Source organism: Barbus barbus, assembly GCF_936440315.1.
Source record: "Barbus barbus genome assembly, chromosome: 45".
Lineage (NCBI taxonomy): Eukaryota > Metazoa > Chordata > Actinopteri > Cypriniformes > Cyprinidae > Barbus > Barbus barbus.
This window is the reverse complement of record NC_136723.1, coordinates 15,704,339-15,726,151: the sequence shown is the minus strand read 5'-3', so window position 1 is coordinate 15,726,151 and position 21,813 is coordinate 15,704,339. Positions and strand designations below refer to the sequence as shown.

General features: G+C 39.1%; 1 pseudogene across 1 annotated transcript in view; it reads right to left on the bottom strand.

The window, feature by feature from the left end:
* LOC306863780 (amine oxidase [flavin-containing] A-like) overlaps positions 1-21,813 on the bottom strand; it is a 44,500-nt pseudogene that overhangs the window by 17,251 nt on the left and 5,436 nt on the right. Inside the window, exons 5-7 of the transcript in view lie at positions 20,243-20,327; positions 7,264-7,352; positions 6,066-6,224 (exon numbers count right to left, since the gene is read on the bottom strand). The product of the transcript in view is annotated as an amine oxidase [flavin-containing] A-like (transcript). The remainder of the gene's footprint in view (positions 1-6,065; positions 6,225-7,263; positions 7,353-20,242; positions 20,328-21,813) is intronic.

Below are 21,813 nucleotides of genomic sequence, written 5' to 3'. Positions count from 1 at the left end.
GGCACTGCGTCATTACGTCACGTCTGTAAACATAAAGAAGTTGTCCCAGGCTACTAGGCTATTGCATGTGAGGATCATTTATAGCCTTTTCTAACAGTAGCTATATTAATTAAATGTATCATTTTGATGACGGATTGTAATCCAGAAAGGGTTATGTGTTTATGAAACACATGTGAATGAAATGAAATTATCTTTCAGTTTTAAATGTGCTTCTGATTACAGATAGCCTGGGATTACACAAGATTTGTATTTAAAAAAAAAACAGTTCGAAGGGAGCATACTTTCACATCTAGGTAGCCCCCCCATCACAGACGATTCTTGAGATTCGCAGTCGAAGGGGTGGTATATCAATACAAGGTCCTCCCGTCTGGGCTGTCCCTGGCTGCCTGCACTTTTACGCGATGCATGGATGTGGCTCTCTCCCCTCTGCGACAGATGGGAGTCCGCATCCTCAACTACCTCAACAACTGGCTCATTCTGGCCCAGTCAGAGTCAGTTTCAACATCGCACAAGACCCTCCTTCTCAGCCACTTAGATTTCCTGGGGCTCAGGGTCAACTTTGTCAAGAGCATACTGTCACCCAGCCAACGAGTGTCGTTCCTGGAGACAGTTATCGACTCAGTGCAGATGACAGCAACTGTCTCAGCGGAACGAGCCATACCTGTTCAGTGCCGCGCGGCCTCCTTCAAGGAAGGGACCGTCCACCCGCTCAAGGCTTTCCAGAAAATGCTGGGCCTTATGGCAGCAGCTTCGCCAGTACTACGGTTGGGCCTGCTTCACATGCGGCCCATCCAGTTCTGGTTGAAGCAGAGGGTTCTATCTGCGGCTTGTTGTCACGTTCGCCATCGCATAACGGTGACTCGGGCCTGTGTATCAGCCCTGAACCGTTGGAGGGAACCCCTCTGGCTGAAGCGAGGTGTGATCTTAGACACGGCGCACAGAAGGAAGGTTGTCATGACAGATGCTTCCAACAAGGGTTGGGGAGCACTGTGCGAGGGCAAGCCAACCTTCGGTCTTTGGTCCGAAGAGGAGTCGGGTCTGCACATCAACTGCCTAGAGATGCTAGCAGTGTGCTGTACCTGTCAATTCTTCCTGCCGGACATAAGGAGACACCATGTGCTAGTACGCTCAGACAGCAGGTCCGTGGTGTCATACATAAATCACCAGGGCAGCCTCGTCTCAAAGCACCTCTGCACGCTGGCGAAAGACCTTCTTGTTTGGGCTCAGACCAATCTGCACTCACTGGCCAGGCAAAATGAACCAAGGAGCGGACATGTTGTCAAGGAACGTCTCCTCAGAGGAATGGACGCTCCATCTGCTCACGGTTCAGAAAATTTGTGAAGTCTTTGGCAGAGCTCGAGTAGACCTCTTCGCCTCCGAAGACAACTCTCATTGCCCAATCTATTTCACGAAGAGCACGGACGCCCTGGCCCACGAATGACCCAGTCTTCCACTCTATGCGTTCCCTCCAATCGCTCTGCTACCACAGGTACTCAGACGAGTCAGGGAACGATGGCACAGGCTTCTTCTAATATTCCCCCTCTGGAGGAACCAGCCGGGGGTATCTGAGTTATTGAGGCCTTGAGACGGGACCTCCTCTCTCAAGTGAACGGCACGCTGTGGCATCCACGGCCCGAGTTATGGGCCCTGCATGTGTGGCCGCTCAACGGGAGCCTATTGACCTCCCAGAGCGTGTCTTAAACACTATGGCAGAAGCTAGAGCCCCGTGATACCAGACGCCTCTATGCTCTGAAATGGTCCATTTTCTCAGCTTGGTGTCAAGACCGCCACTTAGATCCGGTCACCTCTGAGGTATCAGTGGTTCTTTCGTTTCTGCAGGAGATGCTGGATAAACAGCGTTCCCCATCTACCATCAAGGTTTACGCTTCAAGCGTAGCGGCTTTTCACGCCCCTATTGCTGGCCGATCGGTGGGCAGAAATAGTGCGGTGGTCCAGTTTATACGAGGCACCAGGAGAATGAACCCCCCGTGCCCTCGTACAGTTCCACCTTGGGACTTACCAACCATGGTAAGGGCCTTGAGAGGCCACCCATTTGAACCACTGCGAGCCTGAGATCGCTCTCGTTTAAAACCGCCCTGCTGTTAGCACTGGCGTCAGTTAAGTGAGTAGGAGACCCACAGGCCCTGCTTGCCTAGAATTCGGGCCTAACGACTCCAAGGTTATCCTAAAACCAAGGCTGGGTTATGTAGCTAAGGTGCTCCCAGGTCATAGCACTTTATGCGCTGGCCCCCTCGACGGATGACCAGGGATTGTCCCTGCTCTGCCCCGTCAGGGCCCTCAGGGTATACTTTGAGCGTTCCACCTCATACAGGAGGCCGGAACAGCTTTTTGTTAGCTTCGGTAACCGCGCTAAAGTTCGCTCTGTTACGAAGCAAAGGATTTCCAGGTGGTTAGTGGATGCTATCACCCTAGCATACTCCTCCTTGGGCTTGCAGTGCCCCATTGGAGTCAGAGCCCATTCCACCAGAGGCATCACCTCTTCCTGGGCATGGTCCACGCGTCCACATTTATTGTTTTACAACCTGGATTGGTGAAAAAAATTGGTGGAGTATATATTGTTCATTGTTTATTTAAACTGTAGGCTTGTGTAATAGTGATAAAGGAATAAGATAATTCTTGCCTCAGTCACAGATGTGTAGCGTGATACCTTACTACACATTTCGCCGCAGTTTCAAAGAGAAATGTCCACTGAGTGGTGCTAAAACACAGTTCAATACGTAAACCCTGGCACGTTTTTATTACGTTGATATAGGTATGTATTGCTGTGTTTTCATTACGTTGCTTCAGGTATGTATTGCGGCGGTTCAGAATTCAAATATTCGGGGACCGTCGCTAAAAATGTATGCTCTATCGTGTTGGAAATATGCCCTACTCAAAACCCAACCCTAAACCTACCCGATAGTGTTGACAAATGCAAAACTGATATAAAAACACATTTGTTGATGCAACCATGCTATTTGAACGTCCTTATATGCAGATTTGAACTGTTTTGTCGAACCGTTGTTGCACGGGATTAGAACCAGAGCTCCTCACCTCTCAAGTACGTCTCCATACCCCGTGAGCTATAGAACAAACCTATCGTCTATGAAAACCCATAGATATGAAGCTGGATATGTGTGAAGCTAACGTTCAAAAGCATCAGTTTTCAAATCTCCCAGCATATTAACCCTCTAAGCGCCAAAGTCGCAAAATTGCGACAAGACGTCATACTTCATGAAATAGGCTGTAGTTCCTAATCTGGTGTAATGGCTCATTTGTATTCCCTTCCACTAGATGGCAGACATGTAGTACTTCGATTCTAGACCAAAATTGTTCGAGGAAATAGCAGAGTAAGTGAGCTATCATGTCATTGATGCGGAAGTAATTCAGTTCATAGCACCTGAGTAAATTGTGAGATTTGTGAGAGAAAATCGCCAAACGGCTAATAATAAGTTGTACTGTGAGGATGTGTTGCAAATGTCATTCGCCGATTCTGACTCTGAAGGGGAATATTTGCCTTTTGGAAATGACGATCGGCCGTCTAATGATCGCGCTTCTCCCGGTACATCTTTTCCGCGCAATGGTGTCGCGCGCAAGGCGCGATCGTTCACAAAGCACAAACAAGTGATCATTTCAACACTTTGGCCAACGGGGATGGGGGTGGCAGGGGTGGACGTGGTCTTAGTGTCCATAGGAGAGCTGTTGCTCTCTGATAATCGGCCAGATTGCGTTCATTGTTCTGATCGCGCGCGCTCTAAGGGCCGCCGGCAGACAGTACAGGTGCAGTCAGTTTGGGGTAGGTCTGTGTGCTGTGCCATGCAATGAGAGGTACCATAATCTCAAGAACTATAAACTGTGTCACATAGATACCTGATTGGGCAGATAGCTGGTCAACTGATCAAAAAATAGGCACATGTATTTTACTATGGCACAGTAATATAGTAATAATTTACTACTTTCTCCTGTTTTACTGTTGATTTCCTCTTTTCCTGATCATTTGGAATGAGGATAAAAAGACAAAAAAACAACAACAACATGCAAATAAGTTCAAACATCCATTCAATATCTATTATTTCCTGAATATTACTGATGAACTGATCAAAAAGTAGGCTACTGTTCACATGCGTTTTACTACTATATAGTATAGTAATATAGTAATAATTTAGTACTTTCTCCTGTTTTATTGTTGGTTTCCTCTTTTCTGATTATTTGGAATGAGGAGAAAAAGACAAAAAAAAACAAACAAAAAAATCAAACATCAATTCAATATCTACTATTTCCTAAATATTATGAAATTCAAGAGGGCCGCCCCTGATGACGTCATAATATGCAAATTAGATGAGTATATTTACACCCCACATAAACTTTCGGTCATGCCCAACATTTTTCTAATTTACAGTAGATCTCTATCTTTAAGCCCTTTCAAGCCACAAGCTTTTGAAATCTTGATGTCAAAATCCAGCATTTTTTCCAAAAAACCCTGGCACCTAAAGGGTTAATATTGTTTTGAAGTCATAACATGATATTCTTCAAGTAATTGTGTGAAAATGATGCTTTATTAATCGAAACTCTGTAAATTTGTGTGAAAAGGAATAAAAGGCGTCAGAGTTTTACTGCCTCTAGTGTTCATTTCTTTTGGAAACTGCGGTGATGTACTTATTGGTACGGATTTCGCGTCTCTCTAAAAAGTGCCCCCAGGTACGTTTATGCCATGAGACCAGGTAGGTTAATAAACACTATACTCATAGTCACGCAATGCTGATGTTGTTAACATTAATAATTTGAGAATAAAGTACAACAATAATAATAATTTGCATGGTTTGATGTGATATGAGCTAACAGATTGTTAGATTTAATCACCATTGGTAGCGTGATTTATTGTAATGCTTTTTTCCTCAGTTGGTCAGAACAAACATGGTAGACTTGTTACTTTATACAGTGAAAATTCTTATTTGGGTCATTTATTCCAAGACGTAGGCTAGAATCTGTGATTGCGAAGGACAGTAAATATCCACACCGTGTAAGGCAACATGGTAACACATTAGTATAGGGACCAATTCTCACTATTAACTAGTTGCTTGTTAGCATGCCTATTAATAAAATATTGGCTGTCTATTAGTACTTACACATATTCTGCATTACCCTATTCTACAACCAATACCTAAACGTAGAAACTACCTCATTAACTATTCATAAGCAGCAAATTAGTAGTTAATTGATGCAAAAGTCATAATTAATGGTTTGTTAATAGCGAGAAATGGACCTTAAAATAGAAGTCTGACCGGCATCATTTCTGATTTTTATTTGAAATGTTTTTGTTTAATATTAAAAATTTCAGGTTGATTCCATCTACCAAAACTGTTTTAATAGCAACCAACAAGTCATAATTTTCTCCAGCAAAATGTAGCTCATGCTGGTTGAGCAAGAAATGTTTTGCTAGTTTAGATACAATAAGTGGTCAAAGTTTTGTTGGGTAGCATGGTTAGCAGTTATTCCCTAGATGCTGGAAGTGGGATCAAAAGACCTTTGAAATGTACAGTAGCTGTGCAATCTGACAAAAAAGCTAATAGTATATCATAGTATATTTTTTGCAGCTAATATTTTTATTAAATTGCTAACCACCCATTTATTATAATACAAGGTTTTGAAGGCTCCTAAAAGTGTGAAATGAACTTTAAAATGGGAATGCTAACAGTTGTCTCCACATATTAGAGGCCTTCAAGTTCAGCTAGATGAAGAAAACAAGCACATGAGCTTCCAAAACCCAACATATGGTTATGAGCAGCTCTGCCGGCCTCTTCAGCAGGGTATTGTGACTGTTATGTTTTACAAAGGTGGTTTTTGAGCAACTAAATGTCAATATATATATATATATATATTCACCTCATGACTGATTGTCTCAGTATTCCCTGGAAGTGTGAAACTGAGAATAGACCTGACATATTAAACTTCCTTCTCTGTATCTCTCACTTTCTCTTTCCATTTCTCACTCTTGCTATATGCTATTAAAATGCATTGCTCTCTTTCCCAAACCCTCACTCTCATTCTCTCTATCTGTCTCTCACCTTTCTGTCGCACCAGTCACGGGCCTGTACTTCAGTGATGAACCCCACCAGCGCAGGATTGCCTCTGGGGCTGGTGGCATCAAATGTGACACTTAAAGGGCAGTCCTCTGAAGGACGTGCCACAATTTCCCCTGAGAAACCTTTTTCCTTCCAAAATGCCTGTGAAGTCAGATAAAAAAAAGCAGAGAATGAACAGCCTAGAAAAAGAAAAACATTCATTCTTTATTAAAAGAGACCAGTGCAATGCTGAAAACAGATATTATCTGCATAAATGTCAACTATATTTGCATAAATTGTAATTTATAAAATAAAAATTCATTATACAAGCTATTTTAAATATTTTACTGACAAAGATGTATAACAAAATGTGTTTATGTGGTATTGCTCATTTTCAAAGTCAATTTGGATAAAAGAATTTGGTAAATTAACAAGTCTAAAATGTAAATATATTCTTTGCATACTTATGGGGCTCCCATATGTAACTTCAACAGCATTCATAAAAGTGTTATACATAATTCATGAACATATGCAATTAAATATAATAATAAAAGATTAAAACACATTTTTAAGCACTCAGGGAGGGTATCATGGACTAACAATTAGAGTACAAGTGCATTGTGCAGAAAAGGTTCTCATGCAAACATTTACAACAGGGTTAATCTATCATTTTGTTAATCTGAAAAACAACTTACTACAGAGTTACTTGGTTATTAAATTTGTGATAACACCACCATTTCATATTAACGCAATCTTACTTAAAAAAAGTTTCACAGCCAATTCTGGGAGTGATTTTTGTGTATGTTTGGTTTTCAGTGGGCTCTAATTGTGTAAACTTATCAATATCTTTAAACATTTAATGCACAAGTAATGAGTGAATACTCCTATTATCTTATTTAATATGCAAAATATGTTCAAAAACATCTTTCACAGTTGACAGAAAAATCTTATCCTCTGATTAAGGTGGCATCTCCAGTCACTGCAGAGCCAAGATTAAATATTAAATTAAAGCGAGGGCTTATACTGAATGTGCTAGTCAGAGCACCAGGAGGCAGCACTCCATGCCTCTGCACATTTTAACTTCATTATAGAGTTTAATGCAATAGAGCTGTAGGGGAAGTGACTGCACTGTGCTGGGAAAGCTGGGAAAGCCAGTAAGCCGGTTGTGGGTAAGTGGATGGGTTATATGCGTGTTACTCACAGTGGGGTACGTGACGATAAACTTCGTCATGTGGCACTGGGTGAGGCGCTGGCGCTCAGCCGGCAGGGCAGGCTCATAACGGATCTGGGCTGAAAGAGAGATAATCAGAGTGCCACTGAATTAAATAAGAGTCATTTAGCACTAGAAAACAACAGTTGAATGATACTGACATTAAACAGGAAAGACAGCGCTATTCTTACAATTAACCCTTCACACAAAACCCGCCCTCCTTAGTTACTGTTGCTATGTCTGACAAGCCATGCTTCTCTTACACTACACACAACGTTTTCACACAGTGAAAATACATTGCAGAACAAAGAGGAAACTGACAACTTGCCTACAGACAAGACAGAGCAGGTTACTTCTGGCATGAATCTTTTTTTCTTTTTTTAATTAAGAAATTCAAACAATAAATACCATTTCGTGGCTCTTTAATATATCGTGACAGATCACTGTATTGCCCCAGTTAAAGTGGCACATGTGAACCGATCATCTTTTCATATTTACTTAAAGCAAAAAATGAACATGAATGAACATCATAACTTATTTTATTTCAACCGCAGAAAGACATCAATACATAATATTTTTCAAGTGAATCTTTTCCACAGTTAATCTACTATCCTGTCTGATTTGTTTGTCGGGCAAGATGGTGGATTCGCCATTATGATTGGTCAAATGGCTTGTCAATCAAGCTCTTTGCGAACAGTCAATTGCTAGGATCCATTTTTCTAAACTTAGGTCACATTTTCAAAACTCTTCCAAAAAAAATAATAATAATAATTGGTGTAGCAACAATTTTTACTCAGAAATTTCACAACTAATTACAAAGAAACAGCAAGTAACTCATTGAATTAAGCATGACATTTTAGAGTAGAAAGACTAATAGAAAGATTACTTCAATGATCTTTGTTTTATTAATTTACTTCAAAAACTTAAAGAAGTGCAGTTATCACAACAGCAGTCAATGTGGACTAAACTGTAGGCAATTTTTTTATTGGTGTGGCACAAAATACATACATTGTCTACATCTTTTAAATTACATAAATTATTTTCATACTCAGACATAACCACCGCCATTGTGCCTATAGAGGCCAATTTGCACGTTTACATAACTGTTAAACCACTGCTACATTTCTACAGTAAGACTATATTGAAATAATTCCACATCTTAAAAATAGAAATTCTATCAAACAATTAATAAAAAACAACTGTGTAACACCAATTTCAATTTCAATACCATCTCCACAAAAGGGGACTTGCCCTTATGAAAATTAACCATGGTTTTACTACAAATAAAACCAAAAAAAAAAACTGTCACAGTCTGTTGGAGCAAGGGAATGAGGAGATGAGGCATTCTTCAAATAACAATATCTTTTAATCAGAATATTCACAGGGAATCCAAACAAGGAAGACATTCACAGATCGGGGTGAAGACAAACAGTACCGGACGTTAGAGACGAGGAAACACAGGGCTAAAATAATGGGACTAATCAAGGAGAAATTAATGGGAAACAGCTGGGATCCAATAAACATAACGAGAATGGGAACAGGAAAAACTATATATGGACATAAGAGGGAGGGAAAAACAGAACACGGGGACACAAGTCTGACAAAAACAAGGTAAATATAGTTAAACCATGGTAACCACAAATCACCCATATTTTACTACACTACATTAACTATAGTTCAACCATTGTATTTATAGTAAAACTGTGGTTGCTACACACACAAAAAATTAATCAAACAAACAAACAAAACACATGGTTACTACACGTGTACTATAATAAAACCATGGTTCATTTTCATAAGGGTAGGAATAATTTTGCACTCTAATGTAAAAATGGACCATATAACATATACTGCATTGAATTCCAAACAGCAGCGAGGTGTCAAAGAACAAATTTACAAAAGAAATCACTGTATAATTAGTTGTTAGTGTTTTTAAGGTATAGTTTTTTGGACGATTGTTGGGTGACAACCTTGCTAGTGTTGTGATATAATGACTAGATTTGAGACATGTATTAGAACCCTGCACGGGGCTCAAATTTAGGCCCTAGCCCAGCCCTGGCCCGAGACGCTCAGGCCCTAGCCCGGGCCGTCTCCAACAGCTTATCAGAATTACCGGCACGAGCTCGACCCAAGCCCGTCTTTTTTCCCCCTTCTCCCAAAACAGCTTAGACTACTTTTTCAGCTATTAAAATAGTTCAGTTTTGTATGTAATGGCAAAGTGATTATATTTTGTTTTGTTTTTTTAGTAAGTTATTTTAGAAAAACGTTTGGAGCATTTTTGTTCGTTAAATATAAGCTTTTGTTTTTTTAAAGTAATGACCAAGTGGCCAGCGGAAGACAGTGAGCTGACCATAGCCTATGTTTGATCAATCAAAATAAAATCTATAGATTAACAGTTCAAGCATACAACAATGTTAAAAGCGTGCTTTGCAGGACAGAGGCGCCAGTGCAATCACTTGCATTTTTTTCAGTGGAAACAACTTAAAATACGTTGTCATTTTTGCTCATACAGGTAAGAGTAATACACCATTCGGAACTGTAAAGGGTCTACTTTAATTTGCGTGCACTCACAATATCAACAAAACATGCTTGTATAAAATAAACATGATGCGCTTTCTGCCATCTCGGTCTTGAACAGAAGTGCTTCACAAAAATGAACCGAAACTCAGCGAATACATGCCTCAAAGACATGACAAATATATCCATAGAAAGCTTTAAATTACTACTTAACGAAATAAAACAAATTGAAAACAAAAACTTTCATTATAATCATAATCCGTAAAGATGCACTTCTCTCTAACGACGTGTCTAATGAGGAGATGGCGAGTCAGAATCGGCAACTTCATCCTTGCGACACGGACTCAGAAAACACTAGTTTATTAGTAAATAATTCAAACATCTCCTTACTATTTCCCCCTGACACATTCATGGTAATTTTGTTTTGCCAGTGCTTTGCGGTAAGCTTTAGCCTATTGTGTGCATTTGAACGCAGAACTCTTCAGCTGCGGTGACGACGCATGCTGCTTCTGGCGGAGACACTAAACACCGTTGAGCCGCTCTTGACAATCTTGTGTTGTTTCCACCAGTGGCAATTTGTTTCATCACTAATTGATGGATGTCTAAAATATATAAAAAAAGGAGAAGCCTAAAACAGGCCCGAGGCCTGAGGCCCAGTCCGCGTCTGAACTATGATGTAAAAATTGGCCTGAAGCCCAGCCCTAGGGGCATAAAAAAGTCGGGGCCCATCGGGCCTGGGCTGAAATGCAGGGCTCTAACACGTATGAAGTGTTTTGGTAGTTCAGTGGATTTGAAATTACTGAAAGTTGGTAAGAAGTGTGAAGAGTTTTGAAAAGGTGACCCAAATATTGAGAAATACGTCCAAGTGATAAAAAAATAAAAATGTAAAAGTTGTGAGCTGTCTTATTGGTTACTGTCTTCATAGGCAGCTACCTTCTGAGGAAAGCATTCTAACCACAATAGAAAGCAATTTGGAACACTTTGGAAACATCAAATTGTACTCCATATGTAAGAAGCAACTCATAATGGGGGAAGTCGTGGCCTAATGGTTAGAGAGTCGGACTCGTAATCCAAAGGTTGTGGGTTCGAGTCCCCGGCCGGCAGGGATTGTAGGTGGGGGGAGTGAATGTACAGTGCTCTCTCCACCCTCAATACCACGACTGAGGTGCCCTTGAGCAAGGCACCGAACCCCCAACTGCTCCCCGGGCGCTGCAGCATGGCTGCCCACTGCTCCGGGTGTGTGTTCACGGTGTGTGTGTGTGTGTGTGTGTGTGCATTTGTTCACTACTCACTGCTGTGTGTGTGCACTTGGATGGGTTAAACGCAGAGCACCAATTTCGAGTATGGGTCACCATACTTGACAATACGTCACGACTTTACTTTACTTTTTTTACTTTTTATAATTTAAAGTTTGATGTTAGCATGTTGCTAAGCTAATGCTATGAAACTAACTAGCTTAAAAATAGATAGTACATAGAAATATTGGCTAAAATGGTAGTTAGTTTTATCAATTCTTTCTCAGTACTGAATGAAATACAGTACATGTTAATATGCAACATTCCAACAATCACATCAGCAGCCATCTTGGATTTATATTTTCACAAAGCTCATCGCTGTGTTTTTCTTAATAGTACATTGGGTACATTCTACTATAGTCTCAGAGCAAAGTACACATCTATCATGCCTTAAAATTCTGCCTACGTAGGCAGCTCTCGGTTTTTTTACTCTCGGCATCACTAGGTTTTGGAAGGTCTCGCTGACACTCTTGATCATAGGGGATTCTGGGATCCTGTTTATACATTGGATTTAGGGGGCGTTATAGAGGACAGGACAGGACTGAATAGAAATATGTGCTTTAAAGTGAAATGGAAAATAGCAAATGGATTCATAGATATGAAAGGGAAAATGGTAAGCACAGGAACACAGACAGGAAGAATATGACATAGAATAACTCATAGGTCTCAGATCATCCTTTGGTATTGATTCAGGTGGCTATACCTTCTAATCAAGCAGCACTTTGGCAAATTGGATCTAATACCCCAGTGACTAGCTTTCCATGAAATTGCCAATCTATTAAAGAACCCTGCGATTTAACACTACTACTTTGTTCTCCTAAAAGCCGTAATTAAGGCTTAGCCATTTTGCGAGTGTAAGTGTGGGGTACCCAATAACTTTATGTGCAGCCCTCAGGGCCATCTCTACGCCTGAGTAAAACAAACAGTGCCAGAAGGGACACTGACCTCATTTTTGACGAGACAGCCATCTGGCAACAAGCCAACATGTCAGCTATAGCCTTTTGAAGAGGGGGCACACAAATAAATTGTTGTCTCCTGTCGGTCACTTGAAACATAGACTTTACAGCCTAACAGTAAAACCTCTGTGAAAAAGAACTTATGGAAATAATATACTTTAAAGTAACTTATTTAAGTGTAAACTGAATTTAAATGTTTTCTGGAGACATAATTGCATGTTATTTAAAATTAGATTTATTTTAGTTTACATTTAGTTAGTTTACCCCTACACACTAGTTTACCCCTAGTTAGTTTACATGTATAGTTTATCCCTGGCTAATGATTTGCAAAGTTATAAATATGTTATGACTTTACTTGCTGAAGCACAGAATTATTTTATACTTTAACTCATAATTATCTGTGCATTAGTTAAGCATGAATTAATGCATATTAGTGCCACCGTATTGTAAAGTGTTTCCACTCTATCTAACCAGAGGTCATGACCATTACCATAGAACCAAGTTGACCAACTTAACTTCTTCTAATGATAACTTTATATAATCATGCTGTGATTTCTCACGTACACTTTTTCTGTGTAGACCCGCACATTTGCCACTCTCATAAACACTACATGTGCAAATCGGTGGGCAGGGCTAAACAGGCAGTGATGTAGAATCAGTGGGCGGGGATAAAAAGGCAGTCATATAGAATCGGTGGGCGGGGCTAAACAGGCAGCAATGTAGAAGCGGGCGTTGATGATCTTCTGTGGATCTTATCCATACTATTACATCATAGAGTAGAACATTCCAAAAGCTGTCATTTTGTCAGAATGCCTTCAATATAAGCTGTTTTTAGACTAACGACAAAGGATGCATCTCCATCAGCTCAGCTCAGTAGTCAGGGCACTGATCAGGCAGTCGGCCATTTTAACGGCTGTATCAATTGCAAGATCCTTCCATTGCACTGGAATGTTCGCTACCTGAAAAATCCCACAGTGCATCACAAATTCTAGGGAGCATCAATGCTCACTATGCTCCATTACCAGAAATTACATCACGTTTCTGAAGCGTGAAACATAAACCAAACGAGCCAACTCATTAAATTTAATGACAAGATTTGAAAGGACAAAAGTTTTTTAAAGATATTTCAGCATAAACACATATCGCTAGACAGGTAATGAACAACTTCTAGTTAAAATTTATAATTATTATTCAGCTGAAATACTGTAAGAACATGTAACAGAACAATGTGTTTAAATAGAATAAAAATTAATATAAAAAAGAGATAAGTCCTGCCCGTTGTTTATTAATTGGTGAGGTTCTACTATGTTGTCAGTTGACGTTGTATGTAGTCATGTCTCCGGAAGCTGAGTGATCATTGTCCCAATGTGAAGTGAGCCAGGGTACTTACCAGTGACCGAATTTGAGTACACGATGTAGTGATTTAAGAGCTAGGGAGCTGATTGAGATGCACCCAAAGTTTTGAGTTCTGAAACTTGCAGGATGTTTTTAAAGTAAAATGACCTCTTATATGTCAAAACATCAAGGGAATTTTTGTTTCTCAGTTCATGACCCCTTTAAAACAAAAAGTAATGCAAGAAACATGAGGGTATTTCTCCAGTTTTGACACCCCACGTAAACAAACATGAGCAAAACAGGTGTGCAACCTAAAAAACACTGAAAACAGAGTGAAACAGACTAGTTTATTTCCTCAAGACGTTATGTACACAGTCTTATACTTCCCTATTTTCCAATTTTCAAATACTTTTTTAGCTTCGAGTCAAATGTTGTAATGTTGTTATTCATTTGGGAGCTGGCTAGCATGGTTCATGGCTTCAAACTGTTCACTGAAGAATAAAAAAAAAAAAAAAAGGAAAATGAGTAGGGAAAAAAAATACTTCCAGAACCAACGTTACTTAAATAGCTGCAGGTCACTGTTATGCCAGCTGAATGTGTGTTTTGATATCTCAACTAAATGAATATGATTATCTAAAAAGCCACAGATACAAAACAATTACAAAATACCAGGGTTATTGTAACAAAAGGGACATAAAAGGGAGCTTGGATACTGTTGGGAAGGAAATTGTCCCTAAGTCCATCTGTAAAATATTTAGCAAATCACTCAACATCATTCAAGTGGATCCGGCACTACACAGAAAAGCATTTTAATTGGAGAGAATGTTAATAAATGTCTCTATCCTGACAATGAGAAATCAAACAAGACAAGCAAAGCGGAGAAGCGCTATACGTGTAATTTTATTAAGCAACGGCAATCAGGAAAATATATTTTGATTACATTATGTTTCACGAACATTGCTAATTGAACAAGAGGCTCTGATTAGCACATTTCCATTGGGTTAACTCTCTCCGACATGTTAATGAATAAAACAAACCACACAACATGCTAATGCATCTTTTCTTAACCATGATTTATGTGCAATTGTTTACATGTGACCGACAATCCCATGTCAACCCACATGAATCTGTTTCTCTGAAGGGCTGTGATGGCAGACGGGGAAACAGATCTAATTTAGCCGCAGTGACTGAGCCGTGGAGATGTTCTCATTGATTGAGAGCGATCGCTCTGTGCCTGGCAGTCCATCATAACTGTGTGCTTGTAAGCGACAGCGGCTGTCTGCTTACTTCAATATGCTAGACGTTGGGAAATAGCATTGCTGCAATACCACCTTTCTGGCAGTCAAATACAAGGACAGAAGGGTGAATTCATTTGCGCAGCTTTTGAAGAAATAAGATATTTGTGTGGTTTTATATCACTTGTGGCAGCTGTAATTCATCTAATAACAATCAAATGATGGAGTGAGTGTTAAACAGACATATACTGTATCAAAAAAGTGCAGTACTGCCATTTTAACAAAGCATTCAGGGAGTGACGCTGTACAGGTCAGTGAAGTGCACCAGATTGTTGTAATCTGCTGTATCCTCCACAACCGAGCATTCAGAAATAGGCTGGAGGATGGAAATTGTTTTGTGCAAATTGCATTCAGCACATAGTATTTGAAAATGTTTGTCTTTACCTGGTTTGCATGATTCCTTTAGTGAACCGGGTGTTAAAACAATAATGTAAATAAATAACACTAGGCACATGCTTTGTGGCTGCAGTTCATGCTTTGGTGAATTCCCTGGATATTTTTCAGCCCATATTTTAGTTCCTCTTACACTTCTGTCAGTCTATCCCTCTATTTCTTGCCCTCAGGTTTATATATATATATATATATATATTTTTTTTTTTTTTGTGTGTTGTCTTTGTTCCCCCCTCACTCGTTGGCATCTGTTACCTATTACTCAGGTAGCCGTGAGTGGTGGAACAGACATTTATAGCATAACCTCATGCTAATGTGTCACAGGTCCTCTCAGCATTTCTGTAGGATTCTCCCACTTGCCTAGAGCCTTGGGGAAAACTGTACTTAAAGAAAGAAAGAAAAAGGGGGTGGGAAAGAAGAAAAAACTACTTCACACTACTTTTGCACCGAAACAAAAAATTCTGGACATAGTAGGCTGAAAACCAAGAATGCTTGTTATCAATTAGCTTTTTGAATAACAAAACAAATTATAATCTAAATTAATACAAATATAAATTTTGCATACTTTTTAATATAAAACTTTTAAATAATTTCAAAAATACTGTACAACTGTGTAGATCTAAAAACACAGACGACTCATCCTTTTCATCACTTTTCAGAATTCTGTCCAATCAAATGTGCCCTAGAATGACAATGCTCCTCCCCCAATACCAATATTTAGGCCTACATTTAAGATTTGTGTATTTGAGTTGCATATTAAATTTCCATCCAATTGAATTATAGTTTTAACAAACAAATCAATCAACTTAATGCAATGCATATTTGTCACCAGATAAATGAAATAGTTAAGACACTGGTAAGATTTTTGTAATTGTACTAATAAACAGAATAAATGGCACAGTGTTTTAAATACACAATAACAGGGTCTATATACTTTTCCAGTATGTTTGGATCTCATACATTTGAACTAAATGAATATTGCTTGTTCTACAGCTAGCCATATTCATAGCCATGTTCATGCTACTGAATAAATGTAATTGTTTTCACAGTTAGCAGGTGCATTTATTTTAATTGCTTACAAACAGCAAATTACATATTGTTAAGCAATTAGAAAAATTGCCTTTGAAAATGTGATTATTTAAATAAAATGAAATAAATACAAACTGTGCAAAGATTTAAGTGCAGAAAGCGCTGTTTATTAAAGTAAGGTAACTGTAAAACAAATGTGTGAAAATTTTATTTGCAACTCAAATACAAATACAATTTTTGAACCCTTTTTTTTTTTTGATTGTTTCAATGTTTCCTGTCTATTGCCCAAACTTCCAGTTTGAATAAGAAATATGTCAACACAGAAAATAAAACTGCACCTGTCAACTGATGTCAAAGCATTTTTAAACTTTGATATTTCCATGTGAACACTGCCCCCCCCCCCCCCAAAAAAAAACATTCTAGGCATTAATGTGTTCACATTTTCTATTTTTTTTTTCTTTTTTTGTCAAAACTTTCATAAAATGCCATTTTCAGTTGAAAATTCCAGTGCCCAAAATCTGCAGCATCCTTTGTTCCCGTTCACACACCCACCCTGCCTTCATTTATCTGTGAATGGCAAAGTGATACCAGCAATTTGCTAATTAAAGGTTTGGGCATAACGCCTGTGCTTTTGAAAGCATTCCCAAAGCGCTGGGAAATTGGAAACATCCTGGCCCTTTTAAACCAAAAAATCATCTTATACTTTGTTGTAAACATCCTTAAAAATAGGTCACGGCAGTCAAACGGATGCTAATGCTTCCCTGTAGTATAAAAAGTCCTCGAAGCGAAACTCTGAGTGACGCGTCTGTGAGGTTTCTTGCCACCACCGTAGTCCGCCGTCACTGGAGATGCTCTCTCATCAAAGTGTCGATGTGAGGCCGGGCCGGGGACCGTTTTCTCTGCCAGTCAGCTCAAATTGCATGCAGCTGCAGTGCCAGCTTAGTCAGGTACAGCATTTTGGAGGAAGACTTGGGAGTTAAATATAGCATCCAACCAGCTGCACCCAGTTATGCTTCGACACGCCACAAACGCACCGAAGGAACGCGTCCAAACTCGGTTGAGCATCCGAACACTAACCAAAATACCAAGACAAAAAGCACATACATCCCACAACCTGATTAATTGCAGGCATATTGTAGGCTTGGTGCAGCAAAGCATGAATACTTCATGGGTTTATACAGCTACACACGCACCCACGCACAACAATCTCAGCAAACACACACACACACACACGTTCATTTCTCATGGTTGCCCACGCACACCCACACTTCATATTCTGTCCTCTCCCCAACTGACAGAGAAATCCAGGATTGCATATAAGGTTTAACACGCTTATTTAAAGCGATCGCTAGAAGACGTCCGTCTCACTGACTTTCCTCATGACTGGCATTCCCTGTGACATCTAAAGTAAACAAATATCTAAAAACGATGACTGTAAAGGTAGGGGAAGAGTGTCTAATTCACATGGAGTCCTCTTTCAGGGCTGTCCAAACTCAGTCCTGGAGGGGCGGTGTCCTGCAGAGTTTAGCTCCAATCCTAATTAAACAGACCTGAAGCAGCTAATCAAGCTCTTACTAGGCATACTAGAACAGTGGTTTTCAAACCTGTCCTGCAAGCACCCCTGCCCTGCATATTTTGTATGTCTCCCTTATCAGACACACCTGATTCAACTCATCGGCTCGTTAGTAGAGACTGCAAGACCTGAATTGGGTGTGTCTGATAAGGGAGACATATCAGTCGTGGCCTAATGGATAGAGAGTTGGACTTGTAACCCGAAGGTCGTGGGTTCGAGTCTCGGGTCCGGCAAGGATTGTAGGTGGGGGAGTGAATAACCAACACTCTCAATACCACGACTGAGGTGAGACCCTTGAGCAAGGCACCGAACACCCAACTGCTCCCGGGCGCCGCAGCATTGTCTGCCCACTGCTCCGGGTGCATGTACACTTGGATGGGTTAAATGCAGAGCACAAATTCTGAGTATGGGTCACCATACTTGGCCACACACCATTTCCCCCTAAACTCTGCAGGACACCAGCCCTCCAGGACGGAGTTTGGATAGCCCTGTCTTAGATGAATAGTTCACACCAAACCTAATATTCGATCATTGTTTATTCACCCTTATGTTGTTCCAAACCTGCTATTTGTTTTATCTGTAGACTTTTTAGACTTTTAGTAGACTTTGGTCACAAAAAAAAAGAGAAACTTTACGCATCTCTTGACATGCAACAGCAGTTCATGGGTTCTAAAAAGGTCTAAAAATACCACAAAAGCACAGTGAAGTATTACACAAACTGCCCTTATTACTTCAGAATTCACGACTATGCTACTTGTGTGGAGCTTGAATGGCAAGGACATTTGGAAAAACAGAAAAATATGGAGTTTGTAATGATACTGAAGTCACATTTTTTATTTTTTTGGGTGAACTATTCCTTTAAATGTTTAATGTAATATGAAACTCAATATTGAGAATATACAGTGAGAGGCAGCTCTTGTGGGCTGCCAGTAGAACAGAAGTCTTCTATTACCTGGCATGGCAAAATGAAGCACAATAAAGTACTATCAAGTCAAACAGTTCATTAATCATTGAAATGGAGGTGGTGGGGGAGTGACTTCACTCATTATAAAAGATAGATGGATGGGAGGTTAAAACATTGGTCTCCATCAGCCCAGATGACAAGAAGACACACAGTGGGACACGCTAACACTCCAGTGAGTGAGTCAATAGGCGTTACAGACCCTGTAGGTGTTCAATGCCCAGAGCGGATCAGTTTGTACATCACAGAGAGAAGTAAAAAAACTGGAATTAAATAATTATTTAGTAATGACTGATATATATATATATATATATATATATACACACACACATCATAACATGTTAATAACATGTTATAATAATATTAATATTTTAAACTTTTAACATGTAATAATATGTATATTAATGTAAATCAACGATATTTATGACATTTTCAGATCACCCCCCCCCCACCACCACCACCCAAGTAAAATTGTAAAATTATGAACCTATAATATTAATACTATAATAATAATATTATTACTAATACAATTAGTAATAATATATATTAACGTTAACAAAATATTACAATACTGTAGTAACATTAATGTAAATCAACTATAAGACATTTTCGGAAAACATTATTCATAATAATAAATAGTAATATTTTATATTTACAAAATATTGTAATAATATACTATAATACTATTACTAAATGTCTTACACGACTGCATATCAATTTAAGACATTTTTTGGGGACATTTAAATTTTTTTGTTTTTAAATATTTTTCATATAAAAAAATATGAAAATGACTTGAATGTGAATATGAAATATGTGAAATATGAATATTACTTGTTTCACTATATCCCAAGTCTGATGAAGTTATATACTAGCTTTGTTCAAGTAATTGACTAAAACAATGTTATTCCCTGACTGTCATTACTCAACATTTTTGAGATTGTTTGTGGGTTTTGTTTTGGGTTTTTTCATTATTAAATATTGGCATAAAATCGCCATCAAATTGTATTGTATGAATTATTTTTTAAAGCTACTTTCCAACTTGCAAGCATCACCAAAAAATAAGTTAAACTTTTTTTTTTTTTTGCATTGTCTCATACGTAATATGTACAATTATATGTGTGCAGATTTTATAATGCATTCTGATTCCCAGTAAGACTGTCAAGAAAAGTTTTCAGTTTTTTAACAGGAGAAGACAAGCCAGAGGGTTGACTTCAAGCCACGCTGCCTTCATTATTTAATCGCTGAATGCATTTTGGACGGCTGTCTAATCTCAACATTGTCTCCAGTTTTTAAGAGTTCCCGTCACCTGTCAGCTTGCCATCCGCAAATTCTGATTTAGAGCCAGAAAGACGATGGCAGTTCAGGCACTCTGCGTAATTCAGAGCTGTCCTTAGATCCGTCACATTAAAAGTGTCCTCGCCAGACTCCGCGCAACAGACTGCGCAGGACTATCTGTTAAACCAAACGTGGCAGCCAAACTTGCAGCCTGGATGGCGGTACTCCAGGAGGAAGTGCACTACAGGGGGCACATGATTGACTGCTGTTTTGGGGTCAGTTCGATAGACTGTTTTACACAAACCATGTGATTCTCATAGACTTGTGTGTGTACGTTCACTAACCTGCCAAGTGAGAAGGACACGCAACAATGACAGCTTTACAAGTGACTGTGCCTGCCGAAGTTGTAACTTTTATGTTCTCTGAATTCTGGAAGAGAAAAACATATTAGAATTGATTAAAAACTGAAACCAGATAAAGGTATTGAGAGGTTGAAACGAACTAGAATGGCAAGGACACTGACAATGGCCTGTTGTGAAGGAAACTGTATTCAGCACAAGATAATTCTTCAATGAACTTTATTGATCCCTAGGGAGAAATTCATGGAATTATGGATTGAACATGGCTTGACACTGTATACACACACACACACACACACACACACACTTGTTAGACATGTTGGCATCAATATGTCATAAAGCCTTCACAAATAGATTGAACTGCTAACCGGACTGAGATATAAATGAATACTGGCTGTTACAGTATGTAGGACTTCCAAAGGTGCCACAGATAGAAATATGAGTGCTACCTCTAATAAACAACTATTTATAATGGAGACCAGCTACCAAATGTGAATCTATGGCCAAACCCCTGGGCAGGTTATCATTCGGGACATTCATGAACGTTATCCTGGGCTATTGGATGAGGGGGGCACATTAAAGGGCACCAATTATGCAAAATTCACTTTTACATGTTGTTTGAGCTAGGGATGCAAAGATACCATATTTTCAGAACCGATCCGATACCAAAAATTCTGAGTATCGGCAGATTCTGATCCGATCTGATCCGAGGGCAGTTTTTTTAAAAAATTTTTAATCATTGTAGAATTTCTATACTTCTGTGTGTTGACCTGATCATCACTCTTGTGTGTGTTAAACACAATCTGCTAACCTCATTTTAATGAAAAATAACAAATAAAAAAAATATATAATCATAATCTATGACAAAAAACACTATTGTAAAATATGTTAGTGGATAATTCAGCAGCAAAAGTTATTCTAGAAAAATCATGGGTGCACAATAGTTTTATAAATACAAACAAAACTAAACATTTAGTGAAACAAAATGATTTACCGTAGCAAAACGTTGGGCACCGGTGTGAGCCTGAACGTTCCCCTGGATTTCCCCCTTGGGGTGAAAGTACAATCAGAAAAAAGCCAAAAAGACAAGATGGCAGGCCCTGCCATTGTAAACAGTGAAAATGTCAAATAACATAAAATGCAACATAAAAATATATTATGTGACCCTTGATTTGTTTTCTTTAAACACAAGTTTAACATCTTGCTATTCTGTAGATAGGAGGTAGTTCTGATAAATATCAGTGACTGTAGGTTGTTTTTTGGCGGGACGATGACAAATGATATTCCAGATCTTGAGCACCACTGACAAACAACTAATCTTGTAAAATGTGTTGTACTGCCGCTCCATAGTTTTAAAGGTGCAATATGTAAGTTTTCGCCACTAGACGAAGCTTGATGACACTATGAAGGAGGATGTTCATGAGGTAATGATGGATTATTTTTTTATTATCTGTACCTTCCACAGTTATTTTAAACAGTGAATACAGAGAATGCGAGCAAAGAACTTATATTGTCAAAGAACATTATGACTGACTTAAGTCTACCGCGAGTTTAAG